At 36.1% G+C, this 17,970-nt stretch overlaps 1 pseudogene; it reads left to right on the top strand.

Moving 5' to 3' along the window:
• Positions 1-17,970, top strand: part of LOC102473528 (DNA repair protein XRCC4-like) — a 48,920-nt pseudogene that overhangs the window by 29,274 nt on the left and 1,676 nt on the right.

Here is a 17,970-nt window from a genome sequence, read left to right on the forward strand (position 1 = left end):
TATCCTCTAATAATGTTTTGTATTTATACTATGTATTGTATTTGCCTGCTTCATTGTAGGTCTGATTCACCTGGTTTCTTTCTCTCTTCTTTTTAATAAGTCTCACCAGTGGTGTATCAATTTTGTTTATCTTTTCAAAGAACCAGCTTTTACTTTCATTTATTTCTGTAATTTGTTTATTTTCTATTTCATTTATTTCTGCTCATATCTTTATTATTTCCTTTCTCCTGGAGTTTTCTGGATCTTTTTATGTTGCCTTTCCAGTTCTGTGAGGCATGATGTTAGGTGACCAATTTGCCTTCTTTCCATGTTCCTTTTATGTGCACTAATTGCTATGTACTTCCCTCTTATGACTGCTTTAGCAGTGTCCCAAAGGTTATGGAAACTCGTGTCCTCATTGTCATTGGCTTCCATGAATCTTTTGATTTCAGTCTTTATTTCTTCAGTTGTTTTGGAGTCATGTGGAGTCATTCAGGAGTTGGTTATTTAGTTTCCATGTATTTGAGTATTTTTGAGGATTTCTCTTGAAATTAAACCAAGTTTAACTCCATCATGGTCGGAGAAGATGCTGAGTATAGTTTCTATGCCTTTGAATCTGCCGAGGCTTGCTTTGTGCCCAATGATATGGTCAATCTTCGAGATGGTTCCATGTGGGGGTGAAAATAAAGTGTATCTTGAGGTTTTTGGATGGAAAGTTCTATTGATGTCTGTCAAGTCCATTTGATTTATATCATTTGGATCCTTTATCTCTTTACCTATTTTTTTCTAGATCATCAGTCCAGAGGGAATAGAGCAATGTTGAGATCTCGAATTAGAGTGCTGCAGTCTATCACCCTTTTAGATCTAGCAGTCTTTCCTTCACATATTTGGGTGCTCCTGTGTTAGGTGCATAGATATTAATTAGCATTATATCTTCTTGATCAATTGACCCTTTTACTACAATATACTGCTCTTCTTTGTCTCTTTGAACAGTTTTTGTTTTAAAGCCTATTTTATCAGAAATTAGTATTACAGCTCCAGCTCTTCTTTGGTTCCCATTTGCATCAAAACCCTTTTTCCAATCTTTCATTTTCAGACAATCAATCCTTACTAAAGGATGGGAGAATTAGTTGGAAAAAAAAAAAAAAAGCACTCTCCAAAGATGACATACAAATAGCCAAAAAGCATATGGAAAAAATGCTCAACATCCCTCATTGTAAGAGAAATGCAGATCAAAACAATGAGATATCACCTAACCCCAGTCAGAATGTCTAAGATTAAAAAAATAATAATAAAAAAAGTGATAAGTGCTGGCAGTGGAATGGTGAAAAGGGAACTCTTATACTGCTGGTGTGAATGTAAATTGTTCCAACCACTGTGGAGAACAATTTGGAGATTTTTCAAAAAATCTACGAATAGAACTACCATATGATCCAGTAATCCCACTCCTTGGTATCCACCTAAAGGACAGAAGAATACTTAATTGGAAAAGTGCTTGCATATCCATGTTTATTGTAACTCTATTCACAATTGCTAAGTCATGGAAACAACCCAAATGCCCACGAACAGATGAATTGATAGAAAAACTATGACACATCTACTCAAGGGAATACTATTCAGCCATAAAAAAAACCAACAAAAACCTGACTTTTGACAGGAAGTGGATGAATATATAAGACGTACTGTTGAGTGAAGCAAGTCATGCTATGAAGAGAGGCATTATATGTCCCCACTTAATATATATCGAGTGTCTGCACTCTATGACTGAAACTAATTGAATAAGGATATAGAAACACAATATATAGGTGTAAATACCAGATATAGTGTGTTTGAAAGAGTCTGAGGAAGGACATTTGGGGGAGGGACAGGGAGGCAAAGCATTAATGGCACAAATAGGTGTGGTATTATCTGTTCAAGATATTTTGTAGTTTTATGAACTCTTTTAGAGAGAAATGTTCATCTGTTTAAATATCCATTTTGTAAGACAAATAATAATGTGATTGAATGAATGAGAGAAAATGAAATAAAAATAAATTAAAAAAAATACATATATATATTCTTTTAAATAAGCAGTAGAGAGAATTTCAAATACATATTATAGTATATTCATGCTAGGAAAATTCATTTTGCATGCTATAATGATATACAATGATTTAATGTACAAAAATAATAAAATATTACAAAAAAAAGAACATAGACCAATACTCAAAACAAAACTGTACAATAAATTTGAGCATAGTTTGTTTGAAAGTCTAGGTATTATACTAGATAATATATACTAGATAACTCTTGGAAAATATCAATTATTAACAAATGGGGCTGTATGATTCATTTAATAGTTTAAACTTAAATTTTACTTGGAATATGGAGAAAAGGAAAATTTGTGTTTCTAAAATATACCTAAGTAACTGAATTCTCCACACTTAAATTTTGCTTCTTTTAGTCCCCATTAAAGTCAATTTTAACTTTCAATTGCCTATGTAGCAGAATAGGCCAGTATGAGATTTGATAAATGCCACAGCTCATTCACAGGGTAAATATTTTCAGATGGGAAGAAGTGAAGAATATATTTTATTAAGTAATTTAATTTAAGACATACAGATGCAGAAATACCAGCAAAATGATGTCTAGTAAATATTTTTATTATTTCTACTTTTGTCCTCAGATTTTAACAGATACATGTTGAATTTGTTCATTATATTTTTGGTAAACGGAATTTCCTAAAACTGTGTGGTTTGTAAAGAATAGAAGTTGGGACTAGCAAATAACATAATGGGTATGTTGCTGGATTCCCACTAAATCAACTGTGGTTCAAGTCCCAGATGTGGTGGCTTAAACCTCATGCTGGGTACAAGCATATGCATGCCCAAGATCCCAAGAAAAGAATGGAGGAGAAGGAATTGCACTGTGGCCATCCTTTCTTGCTTTCAGTCTCTCTTGGTATCTCCAACAGGTGCATGCACAGTGCCCTGTAGCAAAAAATCTCTCCAAAAAAAAAAAAGAATAGACATTTATTTAGTTGACATTACTGGTGGCTGGAAATCCAAAGTCACAAATTGGAATCTGGCCAGCATCTGTTACATTACCACATGGCTGACAGAGATAGAAAGGTAGTCTCATGCAGAGAAAGAGAGAGAATTCTCCAACTTCTCTCTCACACTCTCAGCTAGTTGAATAACGCCTGCCCACATTGAAGGCATGTCTTCCTCTCTCAGGCCACCGTTTCACATGCCATCTTTTCTGGCAAGATGTTCACCTACGTTGAAGATAGGATTTCCTCTTTATGTATTTTGAAGAGATTTTTGCCATAGGTATTTTCTCTTAGTTCTCAGCATTTTCATTGTCATTACATTAGAGACCAATCCCTGGGGGCCAAACCATCATCTAAACCATAACACATATGGGATTAACATAGCATTGCCTTAAGCAGAATTATAGGACAAAGAAAAAAAATGAATGGAGCTGGAGTCAAATTTCAGCTAGGATAAGAGGAAATAATTTAAAATTTAGAATTTTATTGATTGTGGTAATAATTTCTAGAAAGGCACTTGGCAGAGCTTGGCTGATGACCTAATGGGGGTGTTGTCTTTTGCCATTGACTCCTATGAAGAGAATGTGCCTGTATTTTTGCTATAAATAATTACAACATATGCAAAATAATTCTAACCATTGGACAGAATAGAATGACTCTATTTAGAATAAAGCAAAATTGGCACATCTAGGGCCAGAGATTTTGAAGTTTAATGTATCTTAGATTCAGAAAATTTCTCAGAGAAAAAATTTCCCCTTCTCCACAATGGGAGAAATAAACTTTTTTATATTCACAAAAGTCTCAAATTATTTTTTGCCAACTCCCTCAAGTCTTGATCTTAAGATTTTTTCTCAAGTTATCTGAGCACATTAAACTTCATGAGTATTTATAACTCCACATATATAGAATCTTTGGAAAAAATAACAGTGTGACTGAATCAGACTAACTGGAGATTGGTCTTTTCAAATTTCATTACTAAAAGTCTACCTGAAACTCATTTCCACTCTTGGGTCATTAGAAAATTATAGGTTGGGATTGGTTCCAACATCCTTAAAGTCATGTGCCTCCATGTAGTGATCCAAGTACATTTATGAAAAGTTTTTTTATTTATGTTTTATATAAGCAAGAGAGACAGAGAGAGAGAGGGAATGCTATGCATGTCAGTCAATATGGAGACATTAAAATTCCCACATCAGCATTCAATATCTTTTCACTTTTTCTCCGATCATTACTATTATCATTCCAATTATTTTTTAACCAGTCAATCACTGTTTCTGTTTGCTTGTAAAAAGACTTTATGGATCATGAAATACTTCTCAGACCAATCCAGTTGAGAATATTATACATGTCATCATCAACAGGTAATAAGCCGTATCTGTGTTCCACTAATATCACACATCTCTATTTGTTCTCTTGCTATCTTTCTCTATACTCTTCTCTTTTTTTTATATTTTTTAATTTTATTTTAAAAATTTTTATATACATTCAATCACATTGTTTAACTTACAATGTGAGCATTTCAATATGTGAACATTTCTCCCCAGTCCCGTTGATCAAAATATTTTCAACCGTTAACACCACACCTCCCCATCCCGTCAATGCTCTACCTCTGTATCCCTTCTCCAAATGTCCATCCTCTTCACCGCCCCCGTTACACACTGTCTTATCCTCTTTAAATATTTTCACTGCTTTTATGTCCTCCAATATTTTGCTCTCTACCATAGAGTGCAGATAGTCGGTATATATTAAGTAAATACATACAGTATCTTTCATTCATAGCCTGGCTTAGTTAACTCAGTGATATATCCTCCATATCTGACCACTTTCTATCAAATGCAAGGGTCTTGTTATTTTTTTATGGCTGAGTAGTATTCCATAGAGTATATATGCCACACTTTTTCAATCCATTCATTAATTGTGGACATTTAGGTTGGTTCCATGTCCTGGCAATTGTGAATAATTCTGCAATAAGCACTGATGTGCAAACACTTTTTGACTAATTGTTCTCCTGTCCTTTGTGTAGATACCCAGAAAGTTCTATTTGTAGATCTTTGAGGAACCTCCATATTGTTCCCCACAGTGGCTGAACCAGTTTACATTATCACAAATAGTGTAGGAGGGTTCCCTTTTCACCACATCCCCGCCAAGACTTATCGCTTTTATATTCTTAATCTTTGCCATTCTGACAGGGGTTAAGTGTTATCTCATTGTGGTTTTAATCTGCATCTCCTTTATGATGAGGGATGTTGAGCATTTCCTCATATGCTTTTTGGCTGTTCATATGTCTTTCTCAGAGAGATTTTTGTTCAACTCATTTTTCCATCTTTTATTTGAGTTAATCATTTTTTTTTTCACATAAGGCACTTGAGTTCCCTGTGCATTCTGATTATCAGTCCCTCTGATTATCAGTCACAGGCATATATTACAGAAATATTTTCCCATTCTGAGAATTGTCAATTAACACTTGTTACTGTGTCCTTTGCTGTGCAGAAACTTCTTAGTCTGATACAATCCCACTTGTCTCTTTTAGGATTATTGCCTGTGCTTTGGGAGTCTTATTTAAAAAGTCTTTGCCTACTCCAATGTCTCACAGAATTTACCCAGCATTTTCCACCAGTAGTTTTATTGTTTGAGCTCCTAGGTTCAGATATTTGATTCATTTTGTGTTGATTGTTGTTCATGGTGAAAGATGGGGGTTCAGTTTCATCTTTCTGCAGGTGGATACCCAGTTTTTCCAGTACCATTTACTAAAGAGGTTTTCCTTTACCCAATGGATTGACTGATAAAAATTGATTGTCAAAAATCAATTGACTGTAAGCTTTGGGGGTTATTTGAGAGGTTTCTATTCTATTACATTGGTCCACATGTCTGTCTTTATGCCAATATCATGCTGTTTTGATGATCACAGCTTTATAGTATATCTTGAAAAAAGGGAGTGAGATGCCTTCTATTCCATTCTTTTTGTGCAGGATTGCTTTTGTCATACGAGGTCTTTTATGATTCCATACAAATTCTATGATTGTCTTTTCTAGATCTGTGAAGAATATTTCTGATATTTTAATTGGAATTGCATTAAACATGTAGATTAATTTTGGTAGAATTGCCATTTTGATTATGTTATTACTTCCAAGCCAGTAACATGGGATGTCCTTTCACTTTTTTAACGTCACTTTCAATAACTTTTTTAAGATTCTCATAGTTTTCTTTATAAAGGTCTTTGACCTTCTTACTTAGGTTTATGCCTAGGTGTGTTATGCATCTTGTGGCTACAGTGAAAACGATTCCTTCTTCAGCTCTACTTCGTATAATTTGTTGTTCACATATAGAAATGCTATAGAGTTTTGGATATTGATTTTGTATCCTGCCACTTTACTGTATTCACTTATTACCTCAAGAAGTTTTTTCATGGACACCTTTGGGTCTTCTCAGTAAACCATCATGTCATCTGCGAATAAAGATATTTTCAACTCTTATTTGCCTATTCTAATGCCTTTTATTTTGTTCTATTCTCTCATTGCCTTAGCTAAGACGTCCAGTACTATATTAAATAGCATTGGAGAAAGTGGGCAGCCTTGCCTAGTATCCCTTTTTAGCTTAGCTTTTAGCTTTTCCCCATTCAGTATAATGTTAGTTGTAGATTTTTCATAGATGGCTTTTATTGTATTGAGAAACGACCTTTTTATAGCAATCTTACCGAGGGTCTTAATCATAAAATGATGTTGTATTTTTTCAAATGCTTTCCACACATCAGTTGAAATACTCATATTGTTTTTATCGTTCTTTCTGTTAATATGGTGTATTACATTTATGGTCTTGTGTGTGTTGAACCACCCTTGCATCCCTGGGACAAAGCCTAACTTTTTGTGGTGAATAATCTTTGTTATATGTTGTTGGATACGATTTGCGAGTATCTTGTTGAAAAATTTTGCATCTATATTCATCAGTGATATTGGTCTGTAGTTTTCCTTTTTTGTCTTTTTTTTTTTTTTTACCGATTTTGGGAATGAGGATGATGGAGGCTTCATAAAATGAATTTGGAAGGTTTCCTAACTTTTGAACATTTAGAAATAATTTGAGTAGGATAGGGGTTAACTCTTCCATAAAAGTTTTGTACAATTCAGAAGTGAAGCCATCTAAACCTGGGCTTTTCTTTGTCAGGAGGTTACTTATTACTGGTTCAATCTCCTGGCTTGTTAAGGGTCTATTCAGATTTTCTATGTCCTCCTGCTTCAATTTTGGTAGATTTTATGCATCCAGGAATTTATCCATCTCCCCCAAGTTATTTTGTTTTTCGGCATATAGTTGCTCATAGTATCCTCTAATGATATTTGTATTTCTACTATGTTGTAATATTGTCTGGTTCATCACATATTTGATTTATCTGGTTTCTTTCTTTCTTCTTCTTGATCAGTCTTGCCAATGGTGTGTCAATCTTGTTAATCTTTTCAAAGAATCAGCTTTTGTTTTCATTTATTTTCTGTATGATTCGTTTATTTTCTTTCATTTATTTCTCCTTTATTATTTCTTTTCTCCTGACTTTTTTGGGGTTTGTTTGTAGTTATTTTTTCAATTCCCTGAGGCATGATGTTAGGTTATCTATTTACCATCTTTCCATTCTTTTCTTATGTGCACTAATTGATATGAATTTCCCTCTTTTGACTGCTTTTGCCGTGTCTCATAGATTATGGACATTTGTGTACTCATTATAATTTGTTTCCATAATTTTTTTTATTTCAGACTTAATTTCTTCGGTAGTGAAGAAGCCATTCAGAAGTAGGCTATTCTTTTTTTATGTGTTTGTGGATTTTTGGGGGATGTTTCTTGAAATTAATCTTGAGTTTAATTCCATTGTGGTCAGAGTACATGCTGGATATAGTTTCTATGTCTTTGAATCTGTAAAGGCTTGATTTGTGTCCTAACATATGATCAATCTTTCAAAAGGTTCCATGCCAGGGTGAGAAAAATGTATATGTTGTGGATGTAGGGTGGAAAATTCTATAGATACTTGACAAGTCCATTCGATTTATAGTATCATTTAGGTCCTGTATCTCTCTATTTATTTTCTTCATAGAAGATCTGTCTGAAGGAGAAAATGGGGTGTTGAGATCTCCAACAATTATAGTATTTCTCCCTATCTCTCCTTTTAGGTCCAGCAGTCTCCCCTTCACATGTTTAGGTGCACCTGAGTTGGGTACATAGATATTTATAAGGGTTATGTCTTCTTGCTAGATAGCCCCATTTACTATCACATAATGCCCTTCTTTGTCTCTTCTTACAGTCATTGTCTTGAAATCTATTTTGTCTGAGGGCACTATTGTTACTCTAGCCCTTTTTTGATTTCCATTTGCATGGAGTACCTTGTTACAACCCTTTACTTTTTGCCTATGTATGTCTTTATCCATAAGGTGAATTTCTTGTAGGCAACAGATAGAGGGCTTTTGTTTTTATTTTATCCACTTGTCCAGTCTTTTAATTGGAGAATTTAACCCATTGACATTCAATGTAATTATCGATATTTCTGTACCTGTTCCTATCATTAAGTGAGTCATTTTCTTGTTTGCTTTTTGTTCTCGTATAACTGTCTGACTTTTTAGTTTTCCTGGTATAGCACTCCCTTCAGAACCTCTTGAAGAACTGGTCTGGAGTTGGTAAATTCCTTCAAATTTTGTTCATCTGAGAATGTTTTTATCTTTTTCTCCCATACGAAAGATAATCTTGCCGGGTATAGTAGTCTTGGTTGAAATTGTTTTTCAAAAAAATAAAAAGTTACATCTGGTTCTTGTTTAAGGTATCTATTTCTTCTTTCAAATCATGAAAGGAATTCCTCATCTCCTGGAGTTCCTTGTCCCTTTTCTCTTCCATCTCAGTTTGTTGGGTTACTACAAATATTCTGAATTCCTTGTCAGATATGTCCATAACATCCATTGAATTGACTGTGGGTGATGTTGGCCTGGTGATTTCTCTTAGTTGAGAGGTTTCTTGTTGGTTGCTCATATTTCTTGAGCCTCTGTGATTGTTCCTAGTTATCAGGTTATCTATATATTGCTTCCTAACTTATTTAAGGTATCTCTGAGTTTGAAAGTTGTACAGGTCCTGCAGTTACAAGCAGTCTGGTGTCTGGAACTTCTGGCAGGCTTGAACCAGTTTGCAGGTGGGGTGGGGAGGGTGTGAGTTCATCGTAAAGTCCCAAGGAACCACCCTGAAGTCCAGAGACAAGTAGGGGTGAGGAGGAACGAAGGTCCTGGGTGTAAAGGCCTGCAGCCGCAGGCAGCCTGGTGTCCGAAACTCCCTATATCATAATTTCTGAAAGTCAGTATTTATGAGGATTGATTTTCCAAAGTTAGCAAATGCCACTGAGGACATAGATCTTGGTTATTCTGTTTATCCCATGAATTTTGAATCTAATAAGCATAACTAAGAATTATCCACAGAAACATAAATATGTTGAGACAACATAAGCACCTCATCATTTTTCTGCTTTTGGACATAAATAGTTATAAGATTTTGCTTTAAGAATATTCTCTTACTATCTTTTGTTCTTGTGTTCCATGTCCTGGTCAAAGTTGCTTTGTTCTCTGCTGGAAACCCTGCTCCATCCGGTGTGGGTTGAGACTCGTACACAGGAAGGTGACATGGGTGAACAAAATTAGGCTGAAACCTCAATGGTCTTTAGCATGTTCTCAGCTGGCTACAGCCAGAGCAAGCTCAGGACCGCAGCATTAGCAGCTGCCAAACACACGTATTTATTGAGGGATGTCTTACAGGAGTAGGAGGGGTGAGGGGGAAATAAGAGATTTACTCTATGAAACAGAAAATCCAAGGTACAGGAACAATGATTATAAAATATGTCTGTCTTGTTTGATTAGGTATAATCAATTACAGTTCTCAGGATGAAGGAATCTGTCTGGTGCATTTTCTTCTTAAATCTTGATTACCGGACAGGGACTTTTTGGATGACAGGGTCTTATAGCTCAGAAGACAACACAAGGTGTTTCATTAGCAGTTTTTCATAGCTAACAGCACACAGGGGTGAAACTGTTTGCAGTTAGGTACTATCTGTTGCTTGCCTGAACCAGATAAGAACTTCCAGCTAAGATAGTTACTTTTCCCCTGGAGCCTTAAGGTTTGTTTATCCTGTTGCTGTTAGCCAGATCTGTCCTTCTTCTATTAACCCATGGGTCCCTGTATTTTATTTGCTGCATTCTTTGTCTGTTAATCAGTGAATTCTTGTGCTTTATCTTTGAGTCCCTGTCATGGTGGTGGATATGCTAACTTGGCCTAACATAAGTTAACTTTGGCCTGCAGCTTTAACAAGGGGTATTTACGTAAAATTAGCCTTTAACTAACTTAGTCTACATATGCTGCTAACACTAACTTGGGTTATACTAACTTAACCTAACATATGCTAATTTTGGCTTAAAACAGGCAGATGGGGGAGTCTGTCTCAGGTTCCCTCACCCTCATGCATCATCTTAGGAAACCGCATTCCTACAGGATCACTAATTGGTTTTATTGTGAAGTTGCAGTAAGATTTGAAATGTTATCTTACCCTTGCAGGGTTCGTAATAACAGTAAAGTTCACAGCAGAGAAATTAAGTGCAGGCCAGTACAGGGACACAATGGAGGAACTACCGGCCTTGCCTCGCAGTTTCTTCCCAGCCCAGGCCTTGCCTTAGGCATGGGAGGCAGCCTCTTTATCAGCTTGTGTTGTCTGCATGGCCCCGTCAGTTCTCAGGTTGAAAAGAATAAGGTTAGATTTAAACTTTTATCTTACCTCTTAATCTGTTCCAGGATAATATTAGGAATACAAAAATAAAAACATAAACAAACATACAAACAAACAAAAACAAAGAAAGAAATGCACTATAGCCAATGTCTTCCACAAGTGGAGTATAATTCACCCTGAACTTTGTTCTCTCCTCATGTCCTATGAATCCTTCTCCATCATCTCAGTGAAATCACTGACCACATCTCCACTTGAAGATACTCTAGGGTTTTTGTTTCTTCTTTGCTATTTCCCAGGCCTGGCCTTTCACCTGCTGATCACCAAGGAGAAGCTGAAGGTTGGAGAAATAGAGCCAATGTGCATTTTGAATGGGTGTTCCCACATTCTCAGGGCATGGAAGAACATTGGAGAGTAGACAAGTTTATCAATTTCTGTATCAAGGCAACTTTGGAGCTATTTCAAATGGAGATATTTCTTATGGTCACACAAACAGCTCCATCATGAACATAATTTCTTCCATCAGCAACCCCTTTTTGAGCAAGGAGAAAACTTTTCTCTGTCCATTTGTTCCTCTCAGGGTTTGGAAATAAATATCAAGACCTACTCAATCTTACTCATTTTATTGCTACTTTTTGTTTTCAGTTTCTTGGATGAAGTCTCCTGCTAGCACATGCAAAGATAGTGTCAAGAGCATGGGGAATTAGTCCAAGAGTAGATTTATATCTTTCTATAATGTTAAGGCTATATTTACATAAAACATTCTAACACACAAGCAAGCATGGCAGGGTAAAAGATAGGGAGATATGAGCCTGATCAAAGCTGAGTACCTGCACCATACCTCAAAGGGGTTCTATGATGACTGTCACAGGGATGAAGCCATCAACCTGAATCCTTTCTCTAATGTGCCTCAGCCTCAGCACTGCATAGAAACTTCTCTGGTTCATGCATGGTAATGACCAAAGAGTGAATGACGTTGAGCAGTCTGGGTACCTAATTTATTTACCTCATTTCCAAGCCCTTGCCCTGTGACCAGTTTGGCTTACCATGGCTTCTTCAGCTCATCATGACTTGTGATGATAACAGTTTATGTGGGTAATTCAAGCAGGCTGTTTACTAACATCTATGAAAGTAGCCAGGTTACTTACCAACATCCGCTAAAGAAGTTGGAAGTGGTGTTTTACATAACTGAAGCCACTTTGAGCAGTTCTGTTTACAGCTGGTCTTCAGGATACCTTGAGATCCTTCTCTGAATTCCTCTTTCATGTAATCAACTAGAGCCCTTAGTTATATTTCCTAATGGGCATACATTAAATTCAAGTATTGATTCTGTCTTTATCATATTTACATACTTTCTTCTGTTGTGAAAATGATTCAGTATTCTTTTTCCCTAATGGTGGATTTTCTTCTGGAATAGAAATTTGCTTTCCTTAATACCATCTTCATCATTGTGTATTGGATAATTTTATCTTTTTGTCATCTCAGTTGCATCAGTCATTGTGCGACATAATTGGAAGAAGAGAAAGAGGTGTGTGTGTGTGTGTGTGTGTGTGTTTGTAAGGGGAGTAAACAAGCTAGGAATAGACATAGAGTCTCACTTTGCTTCTGTGAAATAGGGAGGAGCAGGTCAACTGCCATGCTGAAAGGCCAAGTCATCATCTTCTCTCCAGACCATAAGCTATTCAGATGAGAAATGTTCTTGACATTTCTTAGTTTTTTAATTTAATGGGATTATGGGATTTCTATTTCAGAGTCCTACATGAATTGTTAAGGAAAAAAATACTTATTTTGGGATTGCTTCTTGTGGCTTGTATAGGCCAAAGGAGAAGAGCCATAGGGAAGGTAGAGAGGTGTGGAGCACATTCTGTGCTGAAAGCCTTGCTGTGCACTTGCCCTTCCATCCCTTTTTAGCAATTACATATGAATGGAATTTAGTGAATATTCAGTAATTATTGAAAAATAATAGCCCATAGTTTATATTCATGTAATAGAGACTCAGTAATGAATGAGATCAGAGATCACAGTGAACAAAAGGACAAAACAACTATAATTTGGTTCTCTACTGTCCAGTCCTTAGAGATCTACTTAGGGGAGAAGAATGACAGGAGCGTCATAGTCACCATTATATTCAAATTTATAGCTGAGATCTTATTAAGATTTTGTGGGAAGTGGAGATATCAAGAGATAACCAGAAATAGAGAGAAAAGTAAGCAGAACCTGTCTTGCTTCTGAACCCAATATTATTTATTTTCTACAAGTATCTTGGGAGAAAACACTAGGATCTGGTTTTGTTATTACATTTACTGATGATAAGTCTGTATTGATTGGGACAGTTTCAGAATCAGAGATTTACCCGGAAGCTGATTACATGGTAATGGAAAAAGAGAAATGCGTTGATGAGCTGAGAAAAGCATCAGTGTCAGAAACAGGACCAGCTGATGCATACAACTTTAATTTTTCTAAAGTCTTGTCACTTCTCCTTTGAGAAAAATCTGAAAGATATTTCATTCAGACTTGGTTTGTTCAACCTATAGAAAGTTGCAAGCCCAGCTGAGGTCATTAGAGAACTTACTTGTTACTGCCTGGACAGTTAACAGAAAACCAAGCCAAACATGAGCACTTACAGAAAGAAAATGAAAGGCTTCTGAGAGAGTGGAATGATATTGAAGGACGCTTTGAAAAATGTGTGAGAGCTAAAGAAACTTTTGAGATAGATCTTTATGAACAGTTTATTTTAGTGTTGAATGAGAAGAAAACAAAGATTTGAACCTTATAGAAATCATTAAATGAAGTTCAAGAGCTACAAAAGAACACTGAATGTGAAAGGGAAACTACAACCTGTTCTGAAATGACTGTTGGAAGAGATGCAATCTATGATGAAAGTACTGATGAAGTCAAAATCTGTCTGCTCTCTCTATGTTGGCTCCAATCACTGAAAGAAAAGATGATTCCATTATTTCAAGTCCCGATGTCACCTATACTGCACCAAGTAAAAAGAGGAGGCAACGTATGGTAAAAAATCTTGGGACAGAACCTGAAACTGCTCCTCAGGAGTCCCAACTTCAAGAAAAGGAAAGACTTGGGAACCAGCAGTTGGCGTAATGGCTATGTCGCTAGACTCCCACGTAGTCGACCGCGGTTAGCGTCCCGGACCCGGTGGCTTAAAACTCACGCTGGGCGCGTGTGCATGCGTGCCCAAGATCCCGACAAGAGAATGGAGGAGAAGGGATTGCAGCATGACCATCCTGCCTGGGGAGTGATTTCTCGCTTTCTGTCTCTCTGTCTCTCTTTGTCTGTCTGGCGAGCGCACGTGCCCTATAGTGAAAACCTCTCCAAAAGAAAAAAGAAAAGGAAAGACTTAATTCTTCACTACCTGAGTCATTGAAAACGGAGCACATTTCGGGACCAGCAGTTAGCGTAATGGCTATGTCGCTAGACACCCACGTAGTCAACCGCGGTTTGAATCCCGGACCTGGTGGCTTAAACTCACGCCGGGCACATGTGCGTGCGTGCCCAAGATCCCAAGTGGAGAATGGGATCCCAAGAGGAGAATGGAGGAGAAGGAATTGCGGCGTAGCCATCCCCTCTGGGGGGTGATCTCTCGCTTTCTATCTCTCTGTCTCTCTCTGTCTGTCTGGCTAGCGCACGCACCCTATAGCAAAAACTTCTCCCCCCCCCCCCCAAAAAAAAAAGAAAAAGAAAAGAAAAGAAAAGAAAAGAAAAGAAAAGAAAAAGGAGCACATTTCAAGTGAAAACATATCTTTGGAAACTCTAAGGAACAGCAGTCCAGAAGACCCTTTGATGAGATTTAAGAGTTTCAGAAATGTACTTTGATGTTTACTAGACTATGTTTTTTTTCGTGTCTGTAAAATGAAAAAGTAAAATATTAAATGAGATGCAGCTCTTACTCAATCTTACAATTTAATTATATACACACTGAGTTGAAACCATTGTGCAAAATGGATTACATGTGTACATGAAGATCAGATTTTATGACAGTGGTATATTATTATAAACTATTCATTCAACATGCCTATAATTACATAATATCTGACTTTTTGTTGTAAAGGGCATATTTATTTTATTCATTCACACATATTATATGTGGTTACTATCTAATATCCTGTCTAAAAAGATTTCAAAATATGACTAAGAAAACTTTTTTAAAATGCCTGAAGTTCTTTTTGAAAAATCAGATTCTGAATAATGATAATTGAGCATTTTAACTTGTGGCATAATATATAAAGCAGTTTAATATGTATGTAAACAGTATGACAGTCTGAAAATAAAGTTTTTGATATGTTGAAAAAGAAAGATTTTGTATACACAAACACTTCACTAAGATCTTTAAAAATATGCTGACCTAATTAATGGTGATTCCTGCTCCAATGATGGAGGACTACTTAAATGTTGATAGAGAAGCTATTTTGTGTAATCTAGAAAGTTGTCCCACTTTAAATATCTATGTCCCTGAAACTTTTGTTTACCTGTTCGGATGTTAGCAGCATAAAATCAGTATTTTTTGATACTGATTCTTTATCAGAATGAATTTTCATTTGCAGAGTCTGTGACACTGGATCTATGTAGAGCTCATATAAGACTGAATTGTTCCTATAAAAACAAGTACATGACTCACAGGCATTTGTGTAGCCAGACATCCCAAGGATATTTGACCATCAGCGCTCTGTCCTGAGTCACAAGAGGCTCATTTCAGAGAAGTGGTACTGGCAGGTGGAAATTTGTAATAGAGCAGGATGGGTCATGGATGTTACCAAGAACAATGTCATAAAGATGGAAATGAGAATGGGTTCTGAAAAATGTGTTACTATGGAAATAAATACTTTTTTTTCACCTCTTTCTCCTCCAAACACTCTCTCTCTTAACCCTGGACAGGTTAGAGATGGTATCTTCTCTTTTGTGTATTTCCATTGTACCTCAGACTGGGGAAACCATCCTTTATTTTTGCATGTCAACCTCACATTCCTTCATCTTTTGAGAAATGAACATTGAGAACATGAACACCACCACCAGACAGGGAAAGTAAAGTAACTTATCTTAGACCTGGATACTTTTTTGTAGACACATCTAATGTTACAGAGTAACACTAGTTTGGAAAGATAGATACATCACAAAAATTCTTGGAGGGAGGAATGGATTTGTTTTCTATTTCTATGACAGCAGTTGATATGTTCTTTCGAAAACCACAGCAGACTTGAGCTTGATGCTGTCATTTTTTAAAAATTCACTCACTGTATATCATGACAGCATACAAAATCTATTTTCTCATCCAGAATACACTATATTGGCTCAAATATATTAACAAACATCTTCAACAGATAATTTTCCATTTTGTGTTTCTTAAATGTTTTACTTCTTTTCCCTCCCCTTGATTCCTTGCCTATTATCCTCCACCATTTCCAACACTTTAGTCACTGTGTTTTATAACAATGCAAAAAAAAAAGCATACCTATAACTGGGTTATAGCATGATAATATAAAAAGAGGCAGAATAAAATTTGCTGATGTTAAATTCTTGTAGAAAAAACTCTTTTCTAATTTATCCATATATCATCTGTATCTGTCTACCTAATAATTCCATTTAATTTAACTCAATGAAGACTAACTTTCTGAACATTTAGTAGTTCTTAAATGATCTCTCCTCCCCTGCCTCCTTTTTGGGAGAGGTTTTTGATATAGGGCATGTTCACCTGAAAGACAGAGACAGAAATTGAGAAATCATCCCCCAGGGGGGATGGTCATGCCCTAATTCCTTCTCCTACGTTTTCCTCTTGGGATCTTGGGCATGCACATACATGCACCCAGTGTAAGTTTAAGCCACTAGGTCCGAGACTTGAACCATGGTCGACTACACGACTACATGAGAGTCCAATGACATAGCCATTACACCAACTGCAGGTTTCAAATAATCTCCCTTTGTAAAGTTTATCAGACTTTTTCTTTTTTTTTTTTTTTTTTTTTTTTTTTTTTTTTTTTTTGGTGTTTTTTTTTTAGGGGTAAAGACAGAGAGTAATAGAGAGACAGAAAGTGAGAAATCAACCCCCAGGGTGGATGGCCACACTGCAATCCCTCTTCCTCCTTTCTCCTCTCGGGATCTTAGGCATGCACGCACACATGCCTAGTGTGAGTTTTAAGCCACCAGGTCTGGGACTCAAACCACGGTCAACTACATGGGAGTCCAGCAACATAGCCATTACACTAACTGCTGGTTTTTGTACCCTTTTTTATTTTTTCTTGAAGTAGAGGTTATTTGAAATATGCCAGTAAACTTATAAAGGAAACCTGTGAAGTTAATGTAGATATAAGTTTTTATATGTTATTGTTAACTTTTTCTTACCTCTACTTCTCTTCTCCAACTCTTCACATGCAGGGCTTTCTAGTGTATTCATATTTTATTATATCAAAACATAACATTACCAGAATTCTAAAAGGAAATACTATTGTTTTGGTAATAATTACTGTCCTGATGTCTACATCTACATGTTGTTATTTTTCCCATGTCATATATATTTTCATCTACACATGATTTTGCTTTTTTGACTTGATATGAACCTTATTTCTGACTCAGTTTTACATTGGGTCTTCAAATGTGGGAAATATAATAGAAATATCAGTTACATGAACTAATTGTTTTGGCTAAAAGATATAATAATACATTACTAATGTCTACTACAAGATCCTGGCCAGTTGGAAAGACATACTTCTGGAAAACAAAAAGCAATATGATAAACAATCCATCTTTTCAGAATTGCCAGAGGGAGCTGCCAACTCTGCTAAACAAAGAAACTGTATATAGTGGAATGGTCTTGAACAAAATAGAGATGATAAAGCTTACAAATCAAGAACTCCCAATAAACCAAATGAACCTTACTACTCCTGAAAGATTATAACCACTGAAGTCCCAACTTGAAGTACTTACACAACAGCTGTGACTATGTTGAAAGAAAAGAACAGGAAGGGATGCCTATTCCTAAGCTCAGAAGTGCGTGTACTAGGCAAATATTAACTAAATGGAAAATAAGTGTGACTATTAATCAACTAACTGTTTCTGAAAGTTGGGCTTGTCTTTACACTCATCAGTTAAGGAACTGATATGGGGAACATACTGAAAAATTCTGCACATCTAATAAGATTTGTTCTGGGACTATGAAAATCTTTGACCTTTTACTAACAGGATACTAAAGTGGGATTCTATTAATACAGCTGGAAGTTTGTCACTC

The sequence above is a fragment of the Tupaia chinensis genome, unplaced genomic scaffold (genome assembly GCF_000334495.1).
Source record: "Tupaia chinensis unplaced genomic scaffold, TupChi_1.0 Scaffold143670_1, whole genome shotgun sequence".
Taxonomy (NCBI): Eukaryota; Metazoa; Chordata; class Mammalia; order Scandentia; family Tupaiidae; genus Tupaia; species Tupaia belangeri.